This window comes from Mus pahari, chromosome 18 (genome assembly GCF_900095145.1).
Source record: "Mus pahari chromosome 18, PAHARI_EIJ_v1.1, whole genome shotgun sequence".
Classification (NCBI taxonomy): Eukaryota; Metazoa; Chordata; class Mammalia; order Rodentia; family Muridae; genus Mus; species Mus pahari.
In genome coordinates, this window is record NC_034607.1 from 45,308,531 (window position 1) to 45,334,929 (window position 26,399).

Here is a 26,399-nt window from a genome sequence, read left to right on the forward strand (position 1 = left end):
GGGCAGGGGGGGGGCAAGATAAAGAACTTTGGGAGGGGAAACGGGGGGGGGAACAATATTTGGAATGTAAATTTAAAAATTAACTTAAAAAAAAGTTACTCTATTTAACTTCTTACAAGCAAGTGGAAATACATCTCTCAATCTACTTTAAATAGCAAGTGAAACATGGCTGCAGGGATCTCGGGTTCCACACCGAGAGATACTGGGCTAGGCCAAAACTTCCTTCATTATATAGACTTGAAAGTTGATCACAGTGTGCAGGGGACTTCTGGGCAGGACCCCTACTATGTGTTAATCATTTGATGATCCGTACATCCTCAGCCCCCACTTGGCTTCGGTTTCCCATGCTGTATAATAAAGAAGGCATTGGTCATTTCTCTCCCACATCACATAACTCTTATGTAGAGGAAGGGACACTGAAGCATTTATGAAAGTTCAAGCAACCGGTAAGTCAGTTCAGTTATCTCAACTGATCTCAACTGAAATGGCTTTTATTCAACTTTGGTATCATAATAAGAATATCAATGGGTATTTGTAACCCTCATAACAATCCCAGAGGGTGCACACTATCATTAGCACCCCAGGTAATAAAAGAATAAACTGGAGTAGAGAGACTATAGGTTGCATGTCAGGGCACAGGAGCAGGAGGTAAAGGGGTTGGGTTTTGACTCAGGAATTCAAGAACACTAGTGCCTTATACCCGTGAGACATGTATCTGGATAATTTGCCTTCTGCACAGGGACAGTCCCAAGGATGCAAAGAGAGATATGGGTGGTCATGATGCCACAATAAGCAACAACTAGGACTAGACAAATAGGCCAGCTAGTCACCTTTCCTGTAGGATGTGTTGATATGTGGCTGGCTTGAAGGTCTGACAGGGGGAGGAGGGTATTTCTGGGATACACAAAGATAATGTTGTATCACAAAAAGAAAGAGTAATGAGCTGCTCCCCCAGCCTCCGTATCCCTCCTCAAGTATCTCTTTGAGTACAGCACGCAAGTAATCCAACAGCCCTACTTCTTAAGCCATGAACATTGTCCCTAGAACTCTGACCCTATAGGCTACATTTTGTAGGTATCACGGAGACACAGTGAGAACCTCATTCTCTACCACTTACCCCGAGGAGCCCAGATAATTCTAAACAGTGTATTGAGGAATAGGAACCCCAAGTCGTTAGGCTTCTTATTTCAATGGACCCCGGGATGTGAGGATCTAGGGCACCAGTGCCTTCCTATCCAACCATGAAGAAGAGGACTTCTTGTGGGAGTCCATGGAGAAGCTGCGTAACAAGAGGCAAAGAGAGTGTTAGACATGGAAGATGGAGAAGAGCGCTATGAAACCTTCTCTTCTGGACATGACATCACCGTTGCACTCATGAACTCAAAAACCGTGCTTACCTGCCCAAGACCTGGACAACATGGAGACTGTTGACATTCCAGTATGGATGGGGGAGGACTCATGAGGAGTTGAGAGCTACTGACAGTTCATGGCTACTGAGGAATGCGGAGTCATCGTCCTTCAGAGATGGAGCCACTGTTACGTTGCCTATGATACAGTAAATAACTCTATACCCCTGTATATATTAGTTTAATTAAACCCCAGTTAAACTCCGTGAGTTATCCTTTAAAAGAAAATAACAAAAGAAAACAAGGACATGAAAGTAGGAAAGTATGGTTGGAGTTTGCTTCCAAGTTGAAAGAATCTGGAGTCACCTGGGAAATAAGCCTCCAGCCATACCTCTGAAGGATGATTTAGTCTGTGGACATGTCTATGAAAGATCCAACTGAGGTAAGGTAAGCTCAGGTATAAAGGTCCATCTAAAAGTGGGAGGCATCATTCCCTAGGCTAGAATCCTAGACTATATACAGAGGAGAAAGTAGGCTGAGCGTAAGTATCCATCACTCCTTGTTGGTTGTGTATGCAATGTGACGAGATGATTTAAGCTCCTGAAACAAAGACTATATAGAGAAAACGTGAACAAATATATGTTTGTTCTAATACAGTTTTATTCAGTAAACAAACTAAAACAGGACTGTTTTCAAATGTCCACTGTGATAGCTATTCTTGGTTGTCATCTTGAGGACATCTGGAGGAATTATTTGGAGGTCACATTTGTGAGGGAGTTTTGCTAACTTGAAGTGGGAAGATCAACTTCTAGTCCGTATCTTTGATGTAGAAAGACATTTGTAATTTAGCTCTTTTGAGTTGGGAAAAATCTACCTCCAATCTAGGCCACACATTCTGCTAGAAGAGTCTATGTAAGGACAGGGACGAAGGAAGCTTTGCTCTTTGCCTGCTTGCCCTTGCCTTGCTAGCAACTCCACTTCTTCTCTGGTCTTAGAGCCTAATTCTTTGGGATTCCAGTTTATACTGAAAACCAACTAAGACATCCAACTTGTGTGCTGAACAGCTACTGGATATTCTGCTCATAGTCAACCATTGTTGGATTAGCTGGATCACCACCTATAAGTCATTCTAATAAATCTCCATTTCTATAGAGAGATGCATTCTGTAAGTTGTGTTATGCTCAAGAACCTTGAGTAATGCACCACCACGTAGTTCCTGATCCTTCTACTCGTGCCTTCCTGAGACCCATAGCCACTTGATGCATCTTGTTTCACAGGCCTCTATTGTAATACAGAGCCTTGTACTTAGCCCTGTTTGTTTTAACTTTGTTGAACTAGGTCATGTGATACGAAATGCTCAACCACCTCGAAAAGGTTATAAAAGTGAGATCTTTCTTTTCCTTTGCTCATCGGATTGGCCTGAGACTCTTCAGTAGGATTTGCTGGGAGAGGTACTCTGACAGCTGTTCTCTGGAGAGGGTTCTCTGGACACCTCCTGCTCTCTCTCTCTCTCTCTCTCTCTCTCTCTCTCTCTCTCTCTCTGAAACTCTTCTTCAGGTTTAAAGGAAGCCTTGCTTTCCTGTTGGACACTATCATGTGTAGATCTCTTATTATCTTGTATTATTTGAGTCTAGTCCTCTTCCTCCTACCCCAAGACCAGTTCATGGCCTTGAGAACTTCACATTATGAGAAACCCCACCAAAGGGAAATGTGTTTCAGCTTCTTCTGCATACTGACCACTGCGGCCTCTATCTCTTCTGCACTTTATTTACAACCTGTTCTTGTGGCTCACTCAAAATTAAGATATCAAAGAGATATTGCTTGCTCATTGAGATTGGATCATTACTAACAACAGCCATGTGGGAACACTGTAAATGTGGATTGATAGAAGAGGATGCATTGCCCGGTGGAGTATTGCTCAACTTTTTTTTTTTTAAAGTCACAATATGCATCAAAATGGATGAACTTTGAAGATGTCATGCTGGGTGGAACAAAACAATCATAGGAAGACAAAAACACCATGACTGCATCCATAGCTGGGATCTGAAGGAGTCAAATTAATAGAATCAGTAAGTGGAATGGTACAACTGGAAAGAGAAGAGATGGAGAGGTACTGATTAACAGTCTATACATTTCATATAATGCAGATAATAAAGCTGTGGAGATCTGCTGTACAACACTGCACGTAGAGTCATTAACCATATGCTTAGAAATATGTTCAGAGGCCCAGCTTCATGTTGTGTTTTCTTGTGTCACGATAAAAGAGTTTAAAAGGAAACCATACAAATGTTAAGGAAAGTTTTTAGAGAAATCTTTTCGTGTTTAAACAAATAAAATAACTATCTGAGAAACTCAAGCCATACTGACTGGTTGAAGGGAAAATGAAAGAAAGCCATACATAGAGTTCTTGGAAAGGTATAGTAGACTGGGTGAAGGAAAGAAGAAAGCAGAGGTGATTCCTATTTGAAATTCTTGGCTTCAGATATTGGCGCAAAAAATACTTTTCTACTTTAAAGTAAAATAATATTTATTGCCATGGAAAGGGATCCACAATATTCTATTGTAAAATGAGTGTGCCTTAAGCTATTACAGACAGCCAATTCTAATTTTGCTAGTATTTAAAGAGATGGGAATGAATGAACACATGAACGAACATCTAAAATATTGCTACTCAGCTCATAGAACTGCAAATGGCTTTTGTTCTCTCCAACTTTATGTATAACTTCTAATCTTCAAAAATCAAAGACTATCTTTCTAATAAAATGTGTTTGCACACAGACACAGAGCATTTTATTTATCCCTGCAGTTGATGGATATTAAATTGTTCCCACTTTTTGGCAATTGTCAATAATAGCCACGATGAACATAGCTACTAGGGACATTTGAGTCCAAGTCTTTCTGTGGACATATGTTTTTAATTTTCTTGGATACATATACCTAGGAACAGAATTGCTGGGTCATATAATAACTCTGTGTTTAACATTGTGAAGAAGTGCCAAAATGTTTTCCAAAGCAGACACACCATTTTACACGCTCTCCAGCAATGTAAGAGGGTTCCAATTCCTCTCCAACTTTGCCAATAGTTGTTGCTTTTAGTCTTTTTGATTGTAGACTTTCTGGCTGGGTTCAGAGTGGCTTTCTTTTGTGTTGCCTTGGTGAGTAGTGATGTTGGGTGTCTTTTTATGTGTTTGTTGACTATTTGTATATATTCTTCGAAAAATTCTTTGCACATTTTCCATGTGGGTTATTTGTCTTGATATTAAGCTGTAAGAAAATTTTACACATTCTAGATACCAAATTTCTCATCAGGTTAAGGTTTTAAGCCCCCACCCTCACTGTGTGAATTATCTAATTTTCTTGCTTATGTTCCTTTGTAGACTTCTTTTTTTTTTTCTTTCCATGAAAGAAATCTTGTTTGAGTCTTTCCTTTGTTGCATATGCAATTGGTGATGTGGCTAACCAACCATTCCCTTATCTAAGACCAAAATGTACTCCCATATTTTCTTCTAAAAGTGTTAGCAATTGGGGTAATTTATTTGGGTATATGGTTCATTTTGAGTCAAGTTTTTATGTGTAGTATTAGGTTCCTGTGAAATTTCATATTTTTGTCTATGAATAGCTCCACTTGTCTCTGTGTTATTTGTTGGAAAAAAACCTATTCTTCCCCATTGAATTGTCTTGGCACTTCTATTGTAATGGTTAAATTGCATGTGTTGATTTTATATATAACGACTATAATGCTCAGTCATTTGGTCAACTAGATGTTGCAGTGAAAGAATTGTAAGTCACCATGTGGGTGCTGGTATTTGAATCTTGGATCTCTGTAAGAACATCCAGTGCCTCAACCACTGAGCAATCTGTTCAGCCACAGTCATTTCTCCCTGTACCTTTACAAAGGACTGAGCTGAAATGTTTTTATAGATTCCCTTTATAGGGTTGAAAGTTTTCTATTATACTTTTTATTTGCTGAGTGTTTGAACTACAAAGAGGTATTGCATCAAATACTCTTTGTTAGGCTATTGAAATAATCATGTAGAATTTGTCCTTATTTTATTTATTTATAGTATAACATAAATTTTTTATGTTGAACCGCTCTAGAATTTTTTTTAGAATTAATGTTATTTTATTATGATGTAGAATTCATTTTGGATATTGGCATACATGCAAAATAAAAATTAGTATAGTAAAAGCATTTATCAATAAAAATATCTAAAATAATGAGTCAGGTCAAGAAATGCAGGATAAAATTCCTCTGGCATCTTCATAATTTGAAGATTTTTTTTCATGAATTTTCGACCATCTTCTCTAGAAAATTGTCTAATATACTTATGTGAATCACTCAAAGGGGAAAATCAAACCGAGTGTAATACTGACAAATTAGGCTTCTCTAGTCAAATAGAACTCAGCGCCTTATAGAGTGACTTTAAATGTCTGTCACAATTTCAAATACTATATTCTGTTTCTCTTCAGTATCTCTATTCCCACTTCTCCAGATTCCTAAGGGTTGAAGGCAGTGAGTATTGGCACAAGATGTGTAGGCAAAGCATATGCTCTAGATTACCCTCACATATGGTATACCCGACAACCAACAGCCAAGATAAGAACACACAGGCATTATGTGTGTCTAGTTACATATAGTTTTGAACTTATTTGTCCTCTCTCTCTCTCTCTCTCTCTCTCTCTCTCTGTGTGTGTGTGTGTGTGTGTGTGTGTGTGTGTGTGTGTGTGTCGGTACCCTCAGAGGCTAGAAGAAGGTATCAGATCATCTGGAGCTGGAGCCATACAACATGAGCTGGGAACTGAACTCAGGTCCACTACAAGCACTGTTAATCACTAATCTACTCCTTCCCCCTTAACTCTGCATTTAACCATGGGATGGCCTGTATGTGGCCTATGCACTCAGAGCTCTCTTGAGTCACTCAACTCTTGGCCTTCTCCAAGCTTAAGCACTATAGGAGTGGAGGCTTATTTTCTCTTTGAAATGACAGTTGCTAATTAGTTTTTACAACTGTTTCTAGTGTGTATTAATGCTCTTTCCTAAGGAGGTCCAGTCACTGAGTAGGGAATAGCTACTGAGTGCACAGAGAAGTGAGGGGGGGGGGCTATTATAAAATCCTTGAAATATCAAGACTTCACAGTGACATAGCAGTTATTGAGTTTATGCACCTTAAGCATCCATTAGGGGATGTGACTTCTGGGCATTCCTCATCCTTGGTCTTAGCATCAGTATAGGATTCACTGTTAGAAGTTCTTCCTTACCTCAGATCACACACTTTCCCTTATTCTCTCATCAGTGAAGATGAAGAACATCTGTTCTCTTTTATGATCCCATTAAACTTAATTTATACCTCTCCAAACACAGTTGCTCAAAGCTTAGTAGAACATTTCAGTCTGGCATGAAGGACGGGGCCTCTGTCTTATCCCACTTAGTCCCAATGGCTTTGTGTTCTGGCTTTGATTTATGTTTTCATTTCTGTTGGTTTTTCTGGTTTTTTTTTTTTTTTTTTTGGAGTGGACATTTATTTTTATGACTAACTCTTCTTAGGAATCCTCAGGGCATGTGACATTTTGTGTTACTTGTTTAATGACTTGTGATGACCATGATAAGACAATGAATGGACACTTAAGATATACCATCTGACTGGGATTTAGAAACTCAGCCCTGTCACTGTAGCTCCCCAGAGGTAGTGTGGATGGAGCACTGAAGATAGCCTTAAAGTTCTCTCATGTGAGCATCTACTGTCACTGCCAGTATTTCATACAAATGAAAAGTATTTAAGAGGGAAAAACTAACATGAAATGAAGCAGCCATGTCTTACTAGGAGACATTTCACTTGCCTTTGTTAGGTTTCTACTGCTGTGAAAACACGCCATGACAAAAAAAAAAGGTCGTGGGGAGGAAGGGGGTTATGTCAGCTTACAATTCTCAGGTCACATTCAATCTGAGGGAAGCCAGGGCAGGAACTTAAGGCAGGAACCTGAAGGTGGGAGCAGAAGCCATGGAAGAATGTTGCTTACTGGCTTGCTCCCCATGGTTTGCTCAGCCTGCTTTCATATAGAAACCAGGACCACCTGCTCAAGGGTGTCACCATACCCAGTGAGCGGGGCTCTCCCACATCAATCACTAACCCAAACCAATTCTCCACACACTCACCTACAGGCAATCTGATGGAGACATTTTTTCAATTGAGGTTCCTCTTCCCAGACAACACCACTTTGAGTCAAGTTGGCACAAAACTGACCAGGACCCCTGCCAAAAGATGGGGAAAGAAGGGTTTTTGCAAAGATTATCTGGTGGTTTCTAGCCATCATTTGACTCAGAGCTGTGACCCAGAGGGTAAACACGAGGAATTTAAAAATAGGTATGTGATTTCTTCAGAGGAAGTTGCATAAGGTTTAAGACAGGGCTAAACATTGTCCTCCCCTGTGGATTTATGGCCTCACATATAGATAGGAAAATGAAGCAGCAGATCTCCAGGGAGTGTGCCGGCTGGCTGCCTCTCTTCTGGCTTGCAGTTTCTCCATCAGTTCAGGCTTCTCTGTTTACTTCCTTGTGCATGTCCAGCACAGTCTGTGTTCTAACTCTCAACAGACTTAAAAACAACCTCTGTGGACAACCCTAAAGTTGATTAGGGTTGCCCTTGGGGATGTTACAGCTAAGGAGGAAAGTGTAAGTGTCAGAGTAGGTACTTTGATTTCTATTGTCAATTCAGTTTTATTTCCTATAGCAAGTGGAATTAACTACATATTCTTAACATAATCAATTGCAGTTTGTTATTATTTAAAAAAAAAAACCACTGTGGTACATGGGATGTATGGATGTGCCACAGACCTGAAGCAATGGCACCAAATGATCATGCACTAGAATTTTTAAATTACTAGTAAAAACAAAACAAACCAAAACAAACCAAAACAAACCAACAAAACCAACCAAACAACAACAGCAAACTTTTTTTCTGAATTAATTACCTTGGGCATTTTGATATAGGGACAAAGTTGACTCCAAACGAGGAACAGCTCTTTTCTGAATGTGAAAACTTTTGTGACTTTCATTTTCTAATCTGAATTTCTTTCCTTGTTCATCTGGACTATTCAGCCATTGAAATGAAGAATGGGGGGGGGGCAGAGAAAGATGTCACTTACTCTTACAGCTTATACTTTTGGTTTTCCTTTAAGACAGTGTGCATGAGTCTCCTTTTCTAGGGATTGTTTCTTGATTGGAACTGACGGAGGCTTCTCACCAGGAGGACTACACGGACTCTGACTTTAACTGTTCTTCTCATGGTCTTGACATGGTTTTCCTCACACCTGTGCAATGAGGAAGATTCTGTGGTTGCCAAGCTCACAGAGATAGGACTCAATGCAACCCGGACCCAGAGACCCTGCTATCAAGCACTTGCCTGTATCACTCTGTTCAGAATTGCCATTTCTGCAGCAGCCTTGAATACCAGCTCCTGGAAGGCCAGTGCAGTGGCTCCGTGCCACTGAGATAACGGTGTTTGGTTGACATGCAAGCACCCAGTAAGATTTCACTGACTTTCCTTCACAGTAAATCAAGAAGTTGATGCAGATATTTGTGAGAATGGGCCTGACATAAAATTGGCTCATTGTGAAGGAGGTTGGCCCACATGATGAGCTCAGATGCCAGTGAACTGGGTTGCCTTTGGTCAGGTGGAACTTACAAAACCCAAAAGATCATGTCCTATATTATAGAGCATATCTGATCATAAATACTTATTGAGTATATACATAAAGTAGTGGGCATCATTCAAATGTTAAGTTCTATGAACAGCACTATATATACAGTGGTAAGACAAAAATCCCTGTCCTTATTTACATCTGGTTAGAAAGTTTAGGCAAAATAATATTGTTATCATATGCTCAGAAGTATCAAATTTTTTTTCTCCAGAAAAATACCTGGAAAGGCAGAGGTTCAGTATGGAAAGAGGGGTCACAGCAACTGGTTTTGAATGGGAAGCAGTAGAGTGCTCACTGGAAAAGAGAATTTGAGTAGAATTCTCTAAGATAGAAATGAACTGGAAATGTAAATATATTAGGGAAGAATGTTCCGAATTTCAGTCCTGAATATCTTTAGCATGAAGGTGCATATTTGCTAAATAGTAAAAAGTTATTTCCTCTGCCAAATATCCTAAAGCACTTTGTAAATCCTCTGTGTCTCACTCCCCACAGCTCCATAAAAATCTGGATGTCAGTGGTAATCTATCCCTTGAGACATGAAAGGGTGAATGGATTCTCCCGCCCTTGCCCCAGCCCTACCACAGTCCTACAGTTAATAAGGGAGATAAGAGCTCTCTCCCAGAGGCAGGTGAATTTCTGAGTTCTAGGCCAGCCCGGTCTACAGAGCGAGTTCCAGGACAGCCAGGACTACACAGAGAAATTCTGTCTCGAAAAACAAAAATCAATAAAAAAGAAAGAAAAAAAAAAAAAAGAGCTCTCTCCCATAAGGACTTTCTAGGGGTTCTGTCTTCAAGCTCCTGCAGTCCAAGTCCCCAATCTCACTCAAGCTCTGTGTCTTGCCACTTCAGCCAGCATGAAGGAATCCAGTCCTTTCTTTCCTAAGCATCACCATGCCATGGGCAAGCAACTGAACTGAAGCTTTGGGCACAGAGAGAGAGAGAGAGTGGAGGCAGGGCAAGCAACCTGTGCAGCAGTGGCAGGCCCAACACCGGAAATGTACAGGCCTCGGAGGTTAACCACTCTTTCCCTGGGCTAGCCTCCAGCATGCTGGCTCCGTTTCTCCCTCCATTTCCCTTCTAGTTGCAAAAACAAACAAACAAACAAACAAACAAACAACTTACTTTTCATTTTCTCCTGCCTGTCTGGCCTCCAACATCACAAAAGCCCAACTACCCCAGGAATATTTCTCAAAGTATTTATGGAACAAATATCGTGGCATCTCTAAATACTGCTGTGGAGCCAGTCTGAGGAAAACACTAGTTTTTCATATCCCTGTGTTTAAACTGAAGGCAATTACATCAACTGTGTTCGGTTATTGGAAAGATTCCGTGAAAGGGTACTTGGATCGCTTTGGCAGCTCTACTGACGTAAATTAAATGTTAAATAAATAGGAGCAATGATGGGAACAGTTACAGAGCTGGTGATAGTGGCTGTCAACTTCATTCCAGTTTGAGGCCTGGTAACTTTGGGACTTAATTTATAGAAATTGAAGAGAGGAAAATTCTATACTAGTGAACAACATGAAACAAAACAAGCCCCTAGGTGCTTGGGGGGGGGGGCAACGGGAATAGAGCAGAGTGAAGGATATTAAGCTATGCAACCAAATGTTACCTAGCAAGAATTCCAGTCTAAGTTCTAAGCCTGAAGATTAATGGAACCGGTGACCTTATGCCACATAGCATAAAGCTGCAGGGAGCCACAGAAAGAGCGGTGGATTCTGGTTAAAGATCAGGCTTCATAAACATGAATCGGTCCTCCCCGTTCAAAATCTCAAAAGGAACCCAAAATGGAAAACAAAGTAAAATGCTAGTAAAATAAAGGCATGGCTACAAACTGCAGCCACAGACCATGTTGCAAACCTACCAACTCTTGTGAAATTGGATGAAAAGGAGGTAGACCAGGAAGAACCACCAACATACACTCAGACCTTGGGCAAGCTGGACACTTCCCCCAGACCAGGTGAGACTGCCCAATCGTACAAGTGATGTAAGATCCAGAACACAGATGGTCATGGCAGGAAAAGGCTCTCCCCACGGGAATCCAGCTTCAGCACAGAGCAACCCAGGCAGACAAGAGGAACCCGGTGGCATGCGTTTTATCCACTGTTTACCTAGCTATAGAGACAATCAGGGGTGAAGAAAGATCAAGAAGGAAACCATCAATCCTTTTCCAAATTACCAACCTTTCCTTTTCACATGTGTAGTATGGGGGTGGGGGGAGGGGCACACATTGTGTATGCAAGTGTGGATGCTCACGTGGAGGCCAGAGGTACTGACTGCATCCTCCTTGATTATTCTGTACCTTACATATTGAAGCAGAGTCCCTCATTTAAAACCGGAACTCACCGATTTGACTAGTCTAGCTTGCCAGCTTGCTCTGGGAATTCTCTGTCTGTCTTCTAAGGACTGGGATTACAAGAGGGCCATCAGACACACCTGGGTGCTCAGGATCTGAACTCTGGTCCTCATGGTTATGCAACAAGTGCTTTATTCTCTGAGCCTTCTCTTTAGATGTAAAGTTACTGATCGCTTTAGTGCTAAAAGATGGATAGCCATTGATAGTCTCTGATTAAGAAAAATCATGGAGTCGGTGAGAAGCCGTGGGGGGGTCAGTGCACTCTAAGCCATGCAGCCCATGTGGATCATGAACTTGTGAACCTCCTGTCTTCACTTGACCCTAGGACCCAGCCACAGACAACTTTTCAATGAATATATATGACAAATAATCAGAAAAAAAAATCACGGACTTGCTTTAAAATGAGAAAGAAAGTGAATGTAAGACAAAGAAAAACAGAGAGAAATTATCCAAGAAAAGAGAGCAAAGGCTTTCTATAACATCAGAGGAATTACACGCAGGAGATAGGTGTAAAGGGAAAATAGTGCACAGAAGAAATCCATACACTGTAAGCAACCAAAACAAAATAAATCTTACTTGGATGAGCATGTCTCTCAGTGGTGGAGCCCTTATCAGGTATGCCCGATGCCCCATGTTCAGTCTTCAGCATGAAAAACAAAACACACCTAACTTAAAATATTCATTCATTCATTTATTCATTGAGTAATGTTCCTTAGATGCAGAGTTAACTGGACAACATCTATTCCTTTGTGTAGGTAGGGGGTAAGGAGGAAGAAATATGTAGTAAAAAAAACTGTAAAGTTTAGTATAAACCAATGCAAAGTGTAAAACAGGATGATACAAGAGAGTATACAAAGGTTTTGGGTAACAAGGAGCATTCTCTCTGGCCACATAACCTATATTATTACATGAGAAATTCAGGCTCACAATTATCTTGGGGAAATCTTTTTTTTAATTAGATATTTTCATCATTTACAATTCAAATGCTATCCCAAAAGTCCCGTATACCTTCCCCGATCCTGCTCCCTAACCCACCACTCCTGCTTCCTGGTCCCGGCCTTCCCCTGTATTGGGGCATAGAATCTTTGCAAGACCGAAGGCCTCTCCTCTTGGGGAAATCTTTGACTTTTGATTGATTGATGAAGGTTTAAAAGTAATACATATTCAGTAAAACAAACAAACAAACAAAACATCATTTTATATCATTTGAACTTTGACCTTTGCATGGACACTCCTCTGTGTTGGCAGTGTTGATAAAATTATATACAACTTTAAGTCACCCATGAAATCAGTAGTGGGAAAAATCCTTACTCTACCAAGCTATGTTTCTAAGCTCTGATGTTTGAGGGCTAAGAGTACAAAATGTAACTCCATTTCTAAAATATTTTGAAAACATCATACAAAGTCAAGGAGGATCTATATAATAATAGTAACTATTACAGATCATTTAAAAAGACTAAAATAGCAGGTAAATCTCTCTCTCTCTCTCTCTCTCTCTCTCTCTCTCTCTCTCTCTCTCTCTCTCTCTCTCTTCTCTCTCTGTCCCACACTGTCACCCACTCAGTCAGGATCAGTCAAGCCACATAGACCCAAGCACAGAGACAGATGGTGTCTGTGCTCAGCCATGATATTTAGGAAGCGAATCATTAGACAACAAGAATGAGGACTGACTGTTTTTCAAAATCATTTTGATATATTTAAAAAGATACTTCTAGAAAATTATGTCTTTTATAATAAAATGTTTACCTGAATTTCAGTATATATTACCATAATCTCCTAGTATCTGGAGAGCATTGGCTCCAGGACCTATAGATACAAAATTCTATGATGTTCTAATCTCTTACAAAAGTGATATAATATTCTCTTATAACCTAAGCAATCCCTCCAATACTCTAGATAATCTTTAGATTGATTATAATAGTTGCTATCTTATAAATTAGTTATGTTGTATATTTTAGGGAATAACCACAAGAGAAAATTATGTACATGTTTGTATAAACATAGTTGCTTCTAGATATTTCTCATCCATCAGTGACTGCATCGAAAAAGGATCTGGAGGGCCAACTGTACATTTTAATTTCTTTTTCTTCTGCTAAATTAAAATAGAATTACATTTAATCTTCTTACTTAAATAGCATTTAACGTGTTTATTAAGACTTATTTTGAAAACTGGACCCTTTTCATGCAATTTTAACTACTTTGTATTTTAGCTTTATGTCTGGCTGAAGAGACATCAACAGCTGTTTTCCTAATGGTAAAACTCTGTATAATTTTTGCATTGTTCTTTGTTGTGTTCTGTATTGCTTAAATTTAGTGTAAGGGGTATGTGTGGATGCTATAAGATAGATTGATAGGTACATGATAGACAGATAGATTAGTAGATAAATGATAGATAGATAGATAGATAGATAGATAGATAGATAGATAGATAGATAGATAGATAGACGAGTGTGTGGATGACAGATGGATGGACAGACAAAGTAGAATGAGAGGTCAGTACAGGACCTAGGCTGTCTTCCTGTCAGAGGGTGACTATTCGTGAAGAGCTGATGAAATTAGAGACTTTAGCTCAGTAAGAAATACTGAATCAGTGTGCCCACAAATGAAACTGAGATCCTTGCTCTGTGCTTATGGGAAATGCCAATAATCCAAGAAGCCCAGCGAAGGTCAAAGGGAACCTCTTATACTATTCTACATATAGGTCTGAAATTATTTTGAAACAAAAAACAAAATGACTGGTATTAGCTTGTGTAATTAGTAAGTTACATTTTCATCTTGCTTATTTTTTGTGAAATAGAATCTATTATTCCTTGTGGAAGAAATGAAAGACAGTTTTAAGTAACCTCTAATTAAAGTATATAATTAAAAATTAAGTTGTTAGGCACATGCTAGATTTTTTTTTTCAGCTTTTGCTTTTTTTGAGAGTGGTAAGGACCAGACCCAGGGCCTCACATTTCTTGGGCAAATCCTCTATATTGAACTATGTTATCAGATCCTGTTTTACTTATAGGATTCAGAATTTATATTTTATAAAACGATGTCTTTTTTGGATTTAGAATATCAAGAGGAGGATTATTGATGTAAATGTTCAATTTCTTCAGCAGCCATCTACTGTGTTTAGCTAATATTTGATCTGCCAAGGACAAAATTAGCTTCATATTCTTTCAGTTTAAATTTAAGATTCTGTTCAGTCAGAGCAACAGTTAAACAATAAAACACATTGCGCCTCCACGTGAACAAAAGATTACAAATACACAAGAAGTACTGAAAGCTGCGGATGGAAGTTTGTGTCTATGAAGCACAAAGGGAGATGCTGGTCCAGGCTGGAAAGGCGGTGTCCTACATGAGTGACACTTTGGTTCTCATCAGTTTTCCTTTATATCCACTTCCATACCATTACCCATGACAGCCATACTGCACACTAATGCCAAAACACGCTGCAAACCTATAAACAAACAGCTCTGACACATTCCAAATGTTCCACGAAGGAGCTATTTTTAGAAAGAGAATCATTTCATTCCAGATTCATTATAAAGGAAACCCCCTGGTAGATTCTGAACCAAATAGAAAGAAGACAGACAGCATAAACCTTAGAAACTTGGGCCTGACAAAATAAAATTTCCTTTTCCTCATTTAGAACAAGTAACGATTTCTTCCTTATTAAAACAAACAAACATACAAACAAACAAGCAGTCATTCTCACCAGGAATATTATGTTTGTTTACGAAAGCTGCATCCGAGCCTTCTGAAATACTACCTTCAAGTCAAATGTCAAGAATGTTAATGAGCTAGAGAAAGGAGAGTGGACAGAGGCAGGCAGGAGGCAGGCCATCCCTGCCAGCTCCCTGTGTAAACAGCCCTGGGTCTCACATTCCACAGCAGGGACATGGGGGTGTACTTTGAGCAACAGAGAGATAAAAAAAAAAAAAAACAAAAAAACACGAGGCACGCTGCAAAGAAGATAGGCAGAGTTTTGCAAAAGCTGTTCCTGAACAAACACATTCTTCTTCAACACTGCTAAAATTAAAAAAAAAAAAAAATGGGTTTCAATGATCTGACTTACTGTGTTTTTGCTAGTTGAGTAAGACTCCAGTATTTCTTACTTTGTTCATTCTTTGAATTAGTTTGAGATCTCTGTTCAAATGGCTTCTGCCACAAAAATTACAAAACGCAGGCACATTTTAAAAGTACATGGACAAGTTTTCCAACTCGACATTCTCCTGTTAAACTACTGGCCCATTAGTGCAAGTGTACAACAGGGGAAAAAAAATGTACATTCAAACAAACAAGGCTTAACCCTTCATCCTCTCATAGCTTACCATATTTATTGTGGTGCATGAAATTTAAAGTAGGTTAAGTTTGACAATTAATAACCCTTTAGTCCTTCTTTTAGCCCTAAAGTTTCACCAAAACCATCTCTTCTTTTGAGCAATGTTGTCCTAAATTCAACAGAAAGGACTTAGTAATCAAACAAATGGCTCTCCCTCTATCTGTCATGTCCACCAATGTCATGATTGTCTTAGAAGTTTAAAGGGGAATTTTATAATTTCACAGATCACTGTTCAAACCATTTAAAATAATCAGCAGTTAAAAATTTTAAATTATAGAAATCAATCAGTAAGTCAGCTTCCCTCAGAGTAAAAGTAAATACATCAAAATGTTAGATTTTCAAGAAAAATTCCTGAGCATGAATGCATATGCTACTATGAATTTGTGTTAAAAAAAAATCTCCAATATATTATCAGTTATTAAGATTGAACAAGGAGCTTGGCAGTATACTACTATCACTGAGAAGGTTAAAGCAGGGAGAAATATTGTAAGGTTGGGGAATAACCTGGGCTACATGGTAAGATATGAGATAGATAGATAGATAGATAGATAGATAGATAGATAGATAGATAGATAGATAGACAGACAGACAGATAGAGTGATATATGTGTAGACAGACTGATGGATGGATGAATAATTAGATAGATAGATAGATAGATAGATAGATAGATAGATAGATAGATAGATAGATAGATAGATAGATACTTGACAATAGTATTTATTGCCAATGCAATTTCCCAGGTATTCACTAGGCAAATCTTTAGTAGAAAGCCTGAACTCAGAGTCTAGGATATAGGTGTGAGACAATCTCTTCTTTGTTCTTTCTCCCCAATATCCACTGTGTATTATGACCTGTGTAGTCATTCATACAGCACTACAAGCAGGCTATGGATTAGACAAGTAGCAAGATCAAGGCCAACTCTGATTCGTGTTTTACTTTTGGTGATAAAGATATGGTTGGACAGTGTTGTTTTTCTTCCTGCAGGAGGACTTTATACCCATCATGGTGAGGAAGAAAACTGGGGCTGACGTAGCCTTGCCTTAATGGACAGTGTCACCACTTGCCCTGAAAATAGTCATGAAGAAGAGGGTTTGGTGAGCCTGTGTTCTGGAGGCAGAGTCTGCTTCGCCCTTTGCACTGCTGCCACGAACGTGGATAAGGCCAATGTTTAAAAACAGGCCTCATGAGCAATGTACATCCTGCAGCGGGCACCAAGCTTTAAGGGATGAAGAGCACCAAAGTCTCCAAGACAAATGTGCCGCCTAGCCATGTTCACATGTCACTCATTCTCCTGAAGAGAACCGGGCTCACTGGTAGACAAGAACTGATTGTACACAATGTTTGACATGGGCATTAGACATTTTGTATTTAGGATTGTTTAGTCTAGGTTCTGTCCCATGCTTATCTGGCAATGGACAGGTGTGCCTGACTCACTCACTATAAAAGGGACTGCTTGCCACCTCCTCATTCGCTTGCTCTTGCCCCTTGCCCTCTTCCCCCTCTCACCCCTTCCCTCCCCCCTCTCTCCATATGCTCATGGCCAGTCTCTTCTCTCTCTCTCTCTCTCTCTCTCTCTCTCTCTCTCTCTCTCTCTCTCTCTGCCTTTCTTTGTCTCTACTCCCTCATCTCCTCTCCCTATGCCTTAATACCCATGCCTTAAATAAATTCTATTCTATATTATTCCATTGTGTGGCTGGTCCCTCAGGGGGAAGGGATGCCTCAGCATGGGCCCACAGAGGCACCCCCTTCCCCAACCATACCATGCCTCCACTAAACATATCCCTGGTTTTCTTTTCTTTTCTTCTTCCTTTTTTTTTAAAAATAAAACACAGCATTGGTGCTGAGATTTATCATCCAAGACAGACCTTTTCCAAGAGGATATTGTTATACATCACACTAGGTCGACAGGCATGTAGGAGCTTGCTTAGAGAAATCAGGCAACCTATAAGAGGAGACCTACTTGAGATGGCTACATCTTCTCTGCAGTAGGTTTGCAGTCAGTTGCATACTTGAGACATTAGAGTCCAGGAGGTTCCTCCTCCAGGGTTACACTGCCTGGAAATGGTTTCAAGGGTGTATTTTGGGACAAAACAGAGTTATTGAAGAAAATGTCCTTATAAATGTGTAGTGATCTTTACGGAAGAGGTCACATTCCCACTTGCCTTCCCAGTGTGGTTAGAGAAGATTCTAGAATTAGAAAAGAAACCAAAAAAAAAAAAAAAAAATGAAAGACCTGCTCTAAGGGTTTAATTTTGCCCTTTAAAAAACAAACATTCAAAGTGGCTGACGGAATCTTTAAAAAGGTCTCTGTCAATCTTTTACCTCTTGCTCATTCTGTCTGCTTTCGACTGATGTTCTCCTGTTTCCCTTTCAGGGAAAAAAAAAATCCTATTTTCTCTTCAGCTTAGAAAGTTTGGGAAACTGCATGGGAAACTGCACATTATCCTTGCCAAAACACGGCTGCTGGTCCAGTGGGCATCATTTTGTTCTTGCATCTTTCTTTATTTGAAATACCTTTGATGGATCATCTCAAACAGAAATAGGCTACCTCCACAGCTCAGAAGAGAGAGGGAGCCTGGGCTGTCATAGGAAGAGATGGAAGAGATGAAGAGACGGGCTGAGGCTGGGAGAGGGAAGGGTGTAAATAAAGTCCTGGGCAGAACTGCAAGAAATAGTTGAAATTCCTGGCTTCCCACAAAGGATAGGTCAAGGAGAGGGAACAGGCTGTTGGGATGGTGTGTACACCACAACTATTCTCTCTCAGGCCTAACCCAGTCCACCGAAACACATCACCCTCTGCAGTGGGAAGGCCCTGAGTTTATTTTGCTGTGTGGCATTAAATGCTCAGGATAATTACACATGATGCCCAGCTATCAGGCAGGACGGGGTCAAGCTCTGCAGCAAACACACAGCTGCCGCTTTTGTGACTACGTGTTAAATGTGCTTCTGCTCACAATTGTCAAAGCCATATTGAGAGCAGCTCTGGGTTTAAAAGCCCGCATCCCCAGGCTCCAGTCAAAACAAAGTTTGCTTCTTTCCATGTGCCCACAGGCAGACAGTCTCCTTCAGAGCCCCGATGTCAGCTTTTTGCAGGGGGATTTTGGCCAAGGAGGCACAGTTGCTCGTCCTTGCCTGGCTAATGATTTGAGATTTGACAATGTGTCTCATTTTTACTGAGACTCTAGAGCAAAACAAACAAACAAACAAACAAAAAAACCACTTCATCATCAGTAACGTAAAGCGCCACACACACCCCAAGACAAAAGTAGCCACTCAACAGCAGCTTTCTCTCAGCTCTACTCCGGTCTTTGGGGGCCCGTTTAGCTTCTGCCGTTAGACCTATAAAAACGCTATATTGAGACCGTTTCACTGGGTTTCCAGTGATGGGGATTTCCAGCTACTGGAAATACCCAGTGCCAGTCTAAGCTCATTTGTTTTTCTTAATATGAGTCTCTGATTACAGACAAAGAACAGAAACTGCTTGGAACTGGGTGCTAATTCACTCAAGTTCTCCCGAAGCAACACTGAAGGAGCTAGGACTCATGGGGAGCAGGATGCCGTGACAGAGGGGTCGCTGATAGACATAGCCCTCCTTCTAAGTTATGTGGATGGACGTTATGGGGTGAGAAACTTAAGAGAAGACATAGCCCAGCCTAATGACAGAGTGATCTTCCTCTCTGTGGTTAAGACTACAGTAGAGATTTGGTCTTTGTGTGAAGTGTGACACTTAGGAAGCATTATCATAAAGTAGTTTTGATTTTTGTTGTTGTTGTTGTTGTTGTTGTTGTTGTTCAGTTCAGATGACTCCATGGGCAGACACCTTGGATTTCCTGATACAGTCATAATTTCAAATATCGAATGGATGATTTCTATGAGCCTGTCAGGACCATGTTCCTTCTAGGTTGGTTTCAGAGAATGTGGCTGCATAAATCTTAGCAGATGAGTGTATTTTACGGGACAGAGGACAGAGGAGTAGGAGAGAAGGGAGGGGTGGGCATTGAGTGCCTACATTGAGACAAGAAACATGACAAGAATTTTGTATGGTTAGTAGCTTTAGTGGTCACAGGCCAGGCGTTATAGCCTGGTTTTATGACATGAAAGGGGAAGCCGGAATTCGGAGAGGCTCTATAGTATTCTACAGAGAAGTAGTCTATTGGGGAGATTTTAGGTTGAGCCAGTTACACAGGAAGAGCCCCACTCACTGTGAGGTGAGCCATTCTGGGAGCTGGCGTTCCAGACTATACAGAAGGTGAAAGCAGAGCGGGCCCAGCATCCATCTCTTGCTGCTTCCTAACTGCACACTCAGTGTGACCAGCATCCTCATTTGCCCATCACCAGGACTCCTCCTCCTTAATGGCTCAACCAGAGGTGGATCTTCTAGGAGATTCTAGATCCTATCAAGTTGACAATCAATAGCAATTATCACAGGGAGGGCATCTGCTTTCTGGAGTCTATCCATTTACAGTTATATCTCATCCAAATTACTCTTATTGAAATATCCAGGATAACATTTGATCAAATATCCAGGTACCCGGATACCTAGCCCAGTGATAGATAAATTAATACATAAATATCACATAGTATGGTCATGAAGTGATGAAACTAGGCTTCAAAACAAAGTCCTTCTGACACTAAGACTTATAGCCTTTCTACCATTGTATAAGTTATTAATTTTGTTCTCAACCAAGTTAATTGTTCTTAACGATACAAGATTCACAAACATAAAACCCCCCCTCATAAAGATGAGTGTTATGTGATTACAAATGATCAGTTCTATTAATGAAGTTATTTGCTCACACGCTATAAAATGTGGGTCACATGTACCCCTATGTTTGTTCCTTATAGAATCAATATTTGTTCATTATATCCTGAAGAGGATTCTCAATCGCAACACAGACTGAAGTGTTTTTTTAATTCCCCACAGAAGCCATAACTTAAAGGAGTTAAGATCCTCTGGGTAAGATCCTAACTCTGTTCAGTATTTAGTGACAGAAGAGATAAAGAGTTGCCAAGGACTAGCCGGCAGGTAGAGAGGGATGCAATGTTTCATAATTACTGTCAGCTTCAAATACATTATGTTCTGTAACATTAATGGTTATGTCCTCCAAACGAAGCAGAATGATGGAGCATACTCAGGTTATCGAGAAACAGAAAACCCAATCTCTATGCTCCATGTGCTTCCAAGAAAGCCAAATGATAGATCCAAGCAATGTATTCTGATGGCTCCCGATGGGGATGCTGTCATCGTGGTAAGAGGGAGGTCAGGGGAGGTAGTATTTGACATGGGCTTTGCAGTCCTTGTAGGAGTCTAGCAGACACAGGAAGGGAGGGAAAAGTTGGAGAAAATGCTCAAAAGAAGAGGATTTGTCTAAATAGCAGTGAGTCATTTCTTTTCTCAGGTTGTAGAATATGGGAGAGGGAGTGGTGGGGACATGACTTAATCCCTTGCCTTGCACTTGGTCTTAAACTTTAGTCATAGGTAAGATTTACCATGTTTGGCATGTGCTCCTGAGTATGACCAGACTTCCCAGACAGCAGGAAGCACTTGCCTGGGGGTCATAAGATGCTGCCCTATGTTCATGTCTGGAAGAAGAGGACACTGGGAACCCCGTGGTTTGCTCTCCATAAATTCAGCTTGACATAGGAGAGCAAGCTCCTTCTTGGCTTGCGTTATTGATTTGACCTCCTTTCTGACTCCTCACCTTTGGTGATCCTCTGCTCCAGTCTACATCATCTGTTCTGAGTCTCAGACCTTCTGCATGGAAGCTGTGTCAGCTTTGCTTGCAGCACAGGCCACAGAGGAAACTAGGGGCCCCAGAGGAAAGTGGCACACAGTACTGCTCTCCATCTGGCTCCAGGGAATTGCTAAGGCTGGTGGTGACCTATCAATTAAGCTGTGAGGCTGTTTGCATTTGGATGTGGTTTGTGTGTCAGGCCAAGATTTAAAACAAAACAGAGCAAGACAAGGCAATTTGTTTCATTACATCTTAAACTTAAACTGTGGATTTTTAGTCATGTTCTCAAAACATGTTGGGGCACAACCACCACAAGGCAACTTCCATAAGGAGAAGAAATCACGTGACGAGCCTGCTTGACTCTTCTCTCATTTCACTGCCTTGTGAAAGTGGCTAATTCTAATGTTGAGCTGGACTTCTCAGCTGGGACACTTGCTGCATTTAAAATTTGCCTGGAGGGCTGTTTAAAGCTCAGGTGCCAGAACCCATCTTTCGAAGGACCAAGTATAATTCTAAGGCCAGGAACATAGGACTATGGGTTTTGACCCTTTGAGATTACTTATTATTTTTTTTGTGTGTGTGTATGTGTGTGTATGTATGTATATGTATGTATGTATATGTATGTATGTATGTACATATGTACGTATGTATGTATGTATGTTATAGCTTTGAATTTCAAGAGTTATAAGAGATCTTAGAGATTAATCAACGTAGCATTCTCCAAACGTATTATAGGAAAACTGAGAAGACTGGGAGGAATGGATGGAGCCGACAACATTCCCCAGCCTTTAGGACTGGGCACCATCTGCTCTTGGAGTATAAGTTGGAGTCTCTCTGCCTGAGGATCACAAGGAACTGGTGCCAGTTATGTCAACTTGACACAAGTTAGAGCCATTTAGGAAGAGGGACTTTCAACTGAAAAAATGACCTCATAATACTGACCTATAGACAAGTCTTCTTGATTACGATTGGTGTGAAAGGGCCCAGCCCAATGAGGTGGTGCTAACCCTGGTTGGATGGTTCTGAGTTGTATGAGAAAGCAGACTGAGCAAGACACCAGGATCAGAGTAGTAAGCACTGTTCTTTCATGGTTTCTGCTTCAGTACCTGACTCCAGGTCCTTGTCTTAAGTTTTTGCCCTGACTTCCTTTAGCGATGAAGTATGCCATAGAGCTGTAAGCTGAAGTAAAACCTTTCCTTCCTACAGTCATGGCACTTGTCACAGCAATTTAAACCTATCTAAGGAAATGATGGCCTAGGTCATCTGGTCAACCCCACCTGAGAACACATGACCCCTGGCCTTGTAGCCTCCCTGCTTTCTTTCTGTCTGTGTTGCTTCCGTATGGTCCCTCAGCCTCCCATCACTGGATAAGGATGAAGTGTGATAGCGGATGAGAGGCTTGCTGGAAAAGCTCATCCTGGAAGTGCAAAACAATGTGAGCAGAAGGTCAGGTGATCTGATGATCAGAAGCATCTGAGAACAGTGGAAGTAAAGCCCTTTCTTCTCCCAGTGACAAACCTGGGTCTTAGAACCTGGAAACCAAGAATCCTTTCCTCTCATGTGAATTTGAACACAGTTTCCTTTTTGGATTCTGAGGGACACTAATTAGGAATCTGTCTCTAATCTCACAATCTCGCCTAACTGAGTTTAACTAGTAGGAGTTGTTGCTTGGAGGGGAAGACGTTCAGTGGAGCAGGGAAATGCAAGTGGAGAGCAGGAGGAAGCTGGCACATGGAGTGAACAGAATGAAACCTCTGGGCCCCATTGCTCCCCTAGCTCAGACCTCTGGAGGCATGAGGCATGTTTGGCCCAGACAGTGTGTGAGGCCAATTACAGGGCCTCTTCATCCGATGCTGCAGAAACTATGAAATCATGCCTTCAGGACATCCAGCCTTGTTTTGGTTCATATGAATTATTCACCCATCATACAAATAATCAAGGGCCTAAAGTGGCCTGGTGGGACTTCTCCATCCTCACAGACATCTGTTCTTACCCTCTCTTTATCCCTTTTAGTGACAAAGCTCTCTAGCTGGTTAGGAATGACATTTCACTGAGAAAAACCATCTCATGACCCCCACCTTTTCCCCAACAACACCTCCTCATCCATTTACTTTCACATCCTTGCCTAGAAATCTCCTGGAACTTTGATGCAGCCCTGGCTCCCAGGTCAGAAGCTTTTGCTGTAACAGAAGCTAGTCCCACCTCAATTCTTAAATATCAAGTAATTAAAGTATTCCAGACTCCAAATAGCACAGGGAAAATGGACACACATAAGGTGGAGACTACTATCACAATAGATGATTGTTTAAAGTGTTTTAATGGGTCTCAAACTGTGGTACATAAGATCAGCCTCCACTTGTATCCCCTTGACAGACTCCAGTAAATAACATGAATTGACAGGAGTAAAACAGCTTGCTGGGGAGCAACTGAGTGGGCTTAGAAGGAACAGTCAAGGAAGGAAAATTGCCACTTGGGTCACAAAGGAACTTTTTGTTGGGAACACTGGGGGATTTGGTGGGATGTGGTCCTGTTGACTAATCACCGCCATAGAAAGTTTATGGCCTCTCTACCATGCCAACTTCTCAAATAACTTGAAAAACCCAAGAGGTGGCTGTTAATTTCAAAGGCAGTTATGGGAAGCTTTTAGTGAGTATGGTATGGAGTGTGTAATTAACAGCCTGTGAGATAATGAACCCTTGAAATAAGGCTTCCAACAACAATAACAACAACAAAAACCTGGTTTTATTTTTGTTTAAGCTAAAAGAACAGACATTTGCTTCTGTTATTTAAAGGCAGAAAAATGTATGGCAAGATATCCATATGTGATGGGTCATTTCATTCCCCAAGGGCATGTGCTATGCTGCAGATCCCTGGCTGCCCAGGAGGGTGGGGCTCTGAGATCCTCCAAAGAGTTCTTGTCCAGAAGAAGGCAGGTTCCATGTGGTGGCCACCAGTTGGCCCCTAAACAATATCTCTTGGACCTTCCCTGTCTCTTTGATAATAATGTATCAGATAATGCAATGGGGTGGGGCTTACCACACCCAGGGGTGGCACTGGGCATAGAAGCCAGAGAATGAACCTGTGGCTTCCTTGACTGAGCAAAAAGAATGACCAATAAAGAACAAGATATCCTGTGTTTCTCTGTGGAACTAGGAGCTGAGGGGTCACGTGGAAGAAGCAAAATGGGTAGACCTGACTCTCCAGGCAGAGAGATTCTAGATCTACATGTAATATTGATTCTGCAGGTTAGGAAATGAGCACCTGATAGGTCTAAACATTCTCAGCTATGGTAACAGGAAGGTAGGGTCTCCCTCACCTTTAACCAGCTATCTATGACTGACCCAAATGATCCATGGAATCTATAACAGTACCACTCCTCCTCCTCCTCCTTCTCCTTCTCCTTTTCCTCCGTTTCCTCTTCTTACCTTGCAAATCCCATATCACCTCTCCTATCATTTTTGTATTGACTGCTCATTAAACATGGTCCTAAGAGCTAAGGATATAAACGTCAGAAGGTGAAAATCGACCAGAGTCTCTCCTTCCCCCACTGACCACAACTCACAGGGCAGCCCCACCCACGCATGGGATGGACAGGTACATCCCTGCTGGGGACTGTGGCGGGCTTTACCCTTCTTTCCATATCTGCTGTGAGTCAGAGCAGTGGTTTCAGGCATGGGGATGCTTGAGCTAAACTTCAATGTGCCTAACACCTCTGGCCAAGGATTGAAGTTTGTTTGTTTGTTTGTTTGTTTTTTGAGACAGGTGCTTTCTATGTAGCTCTGGCTATCCTGGAACTCACTATGTAGACTAGGCTGGGGTCTAACTCACAGAGATCCGACTGCCTCTGTCTCTCCAGTGCTGAGACTGAAAGCCTGTGTCCCCACTCCTGGCCCTTGGCCAAGGATCGAAACAAATCTAGTATAAGGTAAAACATAACATAACAAACAGACCTTCTTTGGAGCAGTGTTGAGGAGGGAAGGGAATAGTGTAAACAAAGAGATTAGTTACAGGAGAATGAATGGTTTCCTGCCTTGGCACTGGCACCAAACACAATGTTTCCCATTACCTAATTCAGTCTTGTTGGCAACATCCATTCTGGCCTCAAGTCTCTGTTTTTTTTTTTTTTGTTTGTTTTGTTTTTTTGAAGGTAGTTTTCTGCCTTACACACAGTACGGGAACATTAGTAGTTTCCAGGGACTGACCCTCAGTGTTCATCATTTTCTCTTCCCCTGGGTGTCAGTGCACAAGAGTCCAGGAAATCCCCTCCTAGAAGTCTGAAATCTGGCGAGGTCTGGGTGAAATCTGACGGCTTCGCCCACCTCCAGCAGTTCTGAACATGCTGTGAATTGCATCTGTGGTCTGCGGAAGTCTGGAATGCATAGGAAAGCGCCTCGCAGCCCGTTTTTGGATTTAGGATACTCTCTCGCTCTCTCCGGACAATCATGTACAGAAAAGCAAGAGGGATCTGATTCTTGGAAGGCCATAGCATGCAGAGGTGCTCTCTGGGAGCCAAGAGCATTCTTCCAAAGCATTTAACAAAAGAAAGTAAGGTTCGTAATGCACGTTGAACTTTATGCACTCCTGAATTTTCAGCGTTCCCCAGTTCTAGAGGTGTCTGAGAAATCCCTGGTAAGAGTGCTTCATTACTGTTAGCTCATCCTGACTCCCCAGCCTCCACGCTAGGGAGGATCCTAATGATTCTTACTCCACTTCCCTGCCACTACAGACTGGCACTGATTGTCACTGGGGGATACCTCTGGGATAGGGTGTCTTACGACTTAAGCCTGAGACACTCTGAAAGAACTTTGTCTTTCTGAAGACACATACATAGACTTTGTGACAGGGTGCAGGACAGGCCAGATGCCCCCAGTCCAGAGCCAAAACCTGCTTCTTAACCACTCCAGTTTGTTGGCTCACATCCTCAGTAGCTAGGTC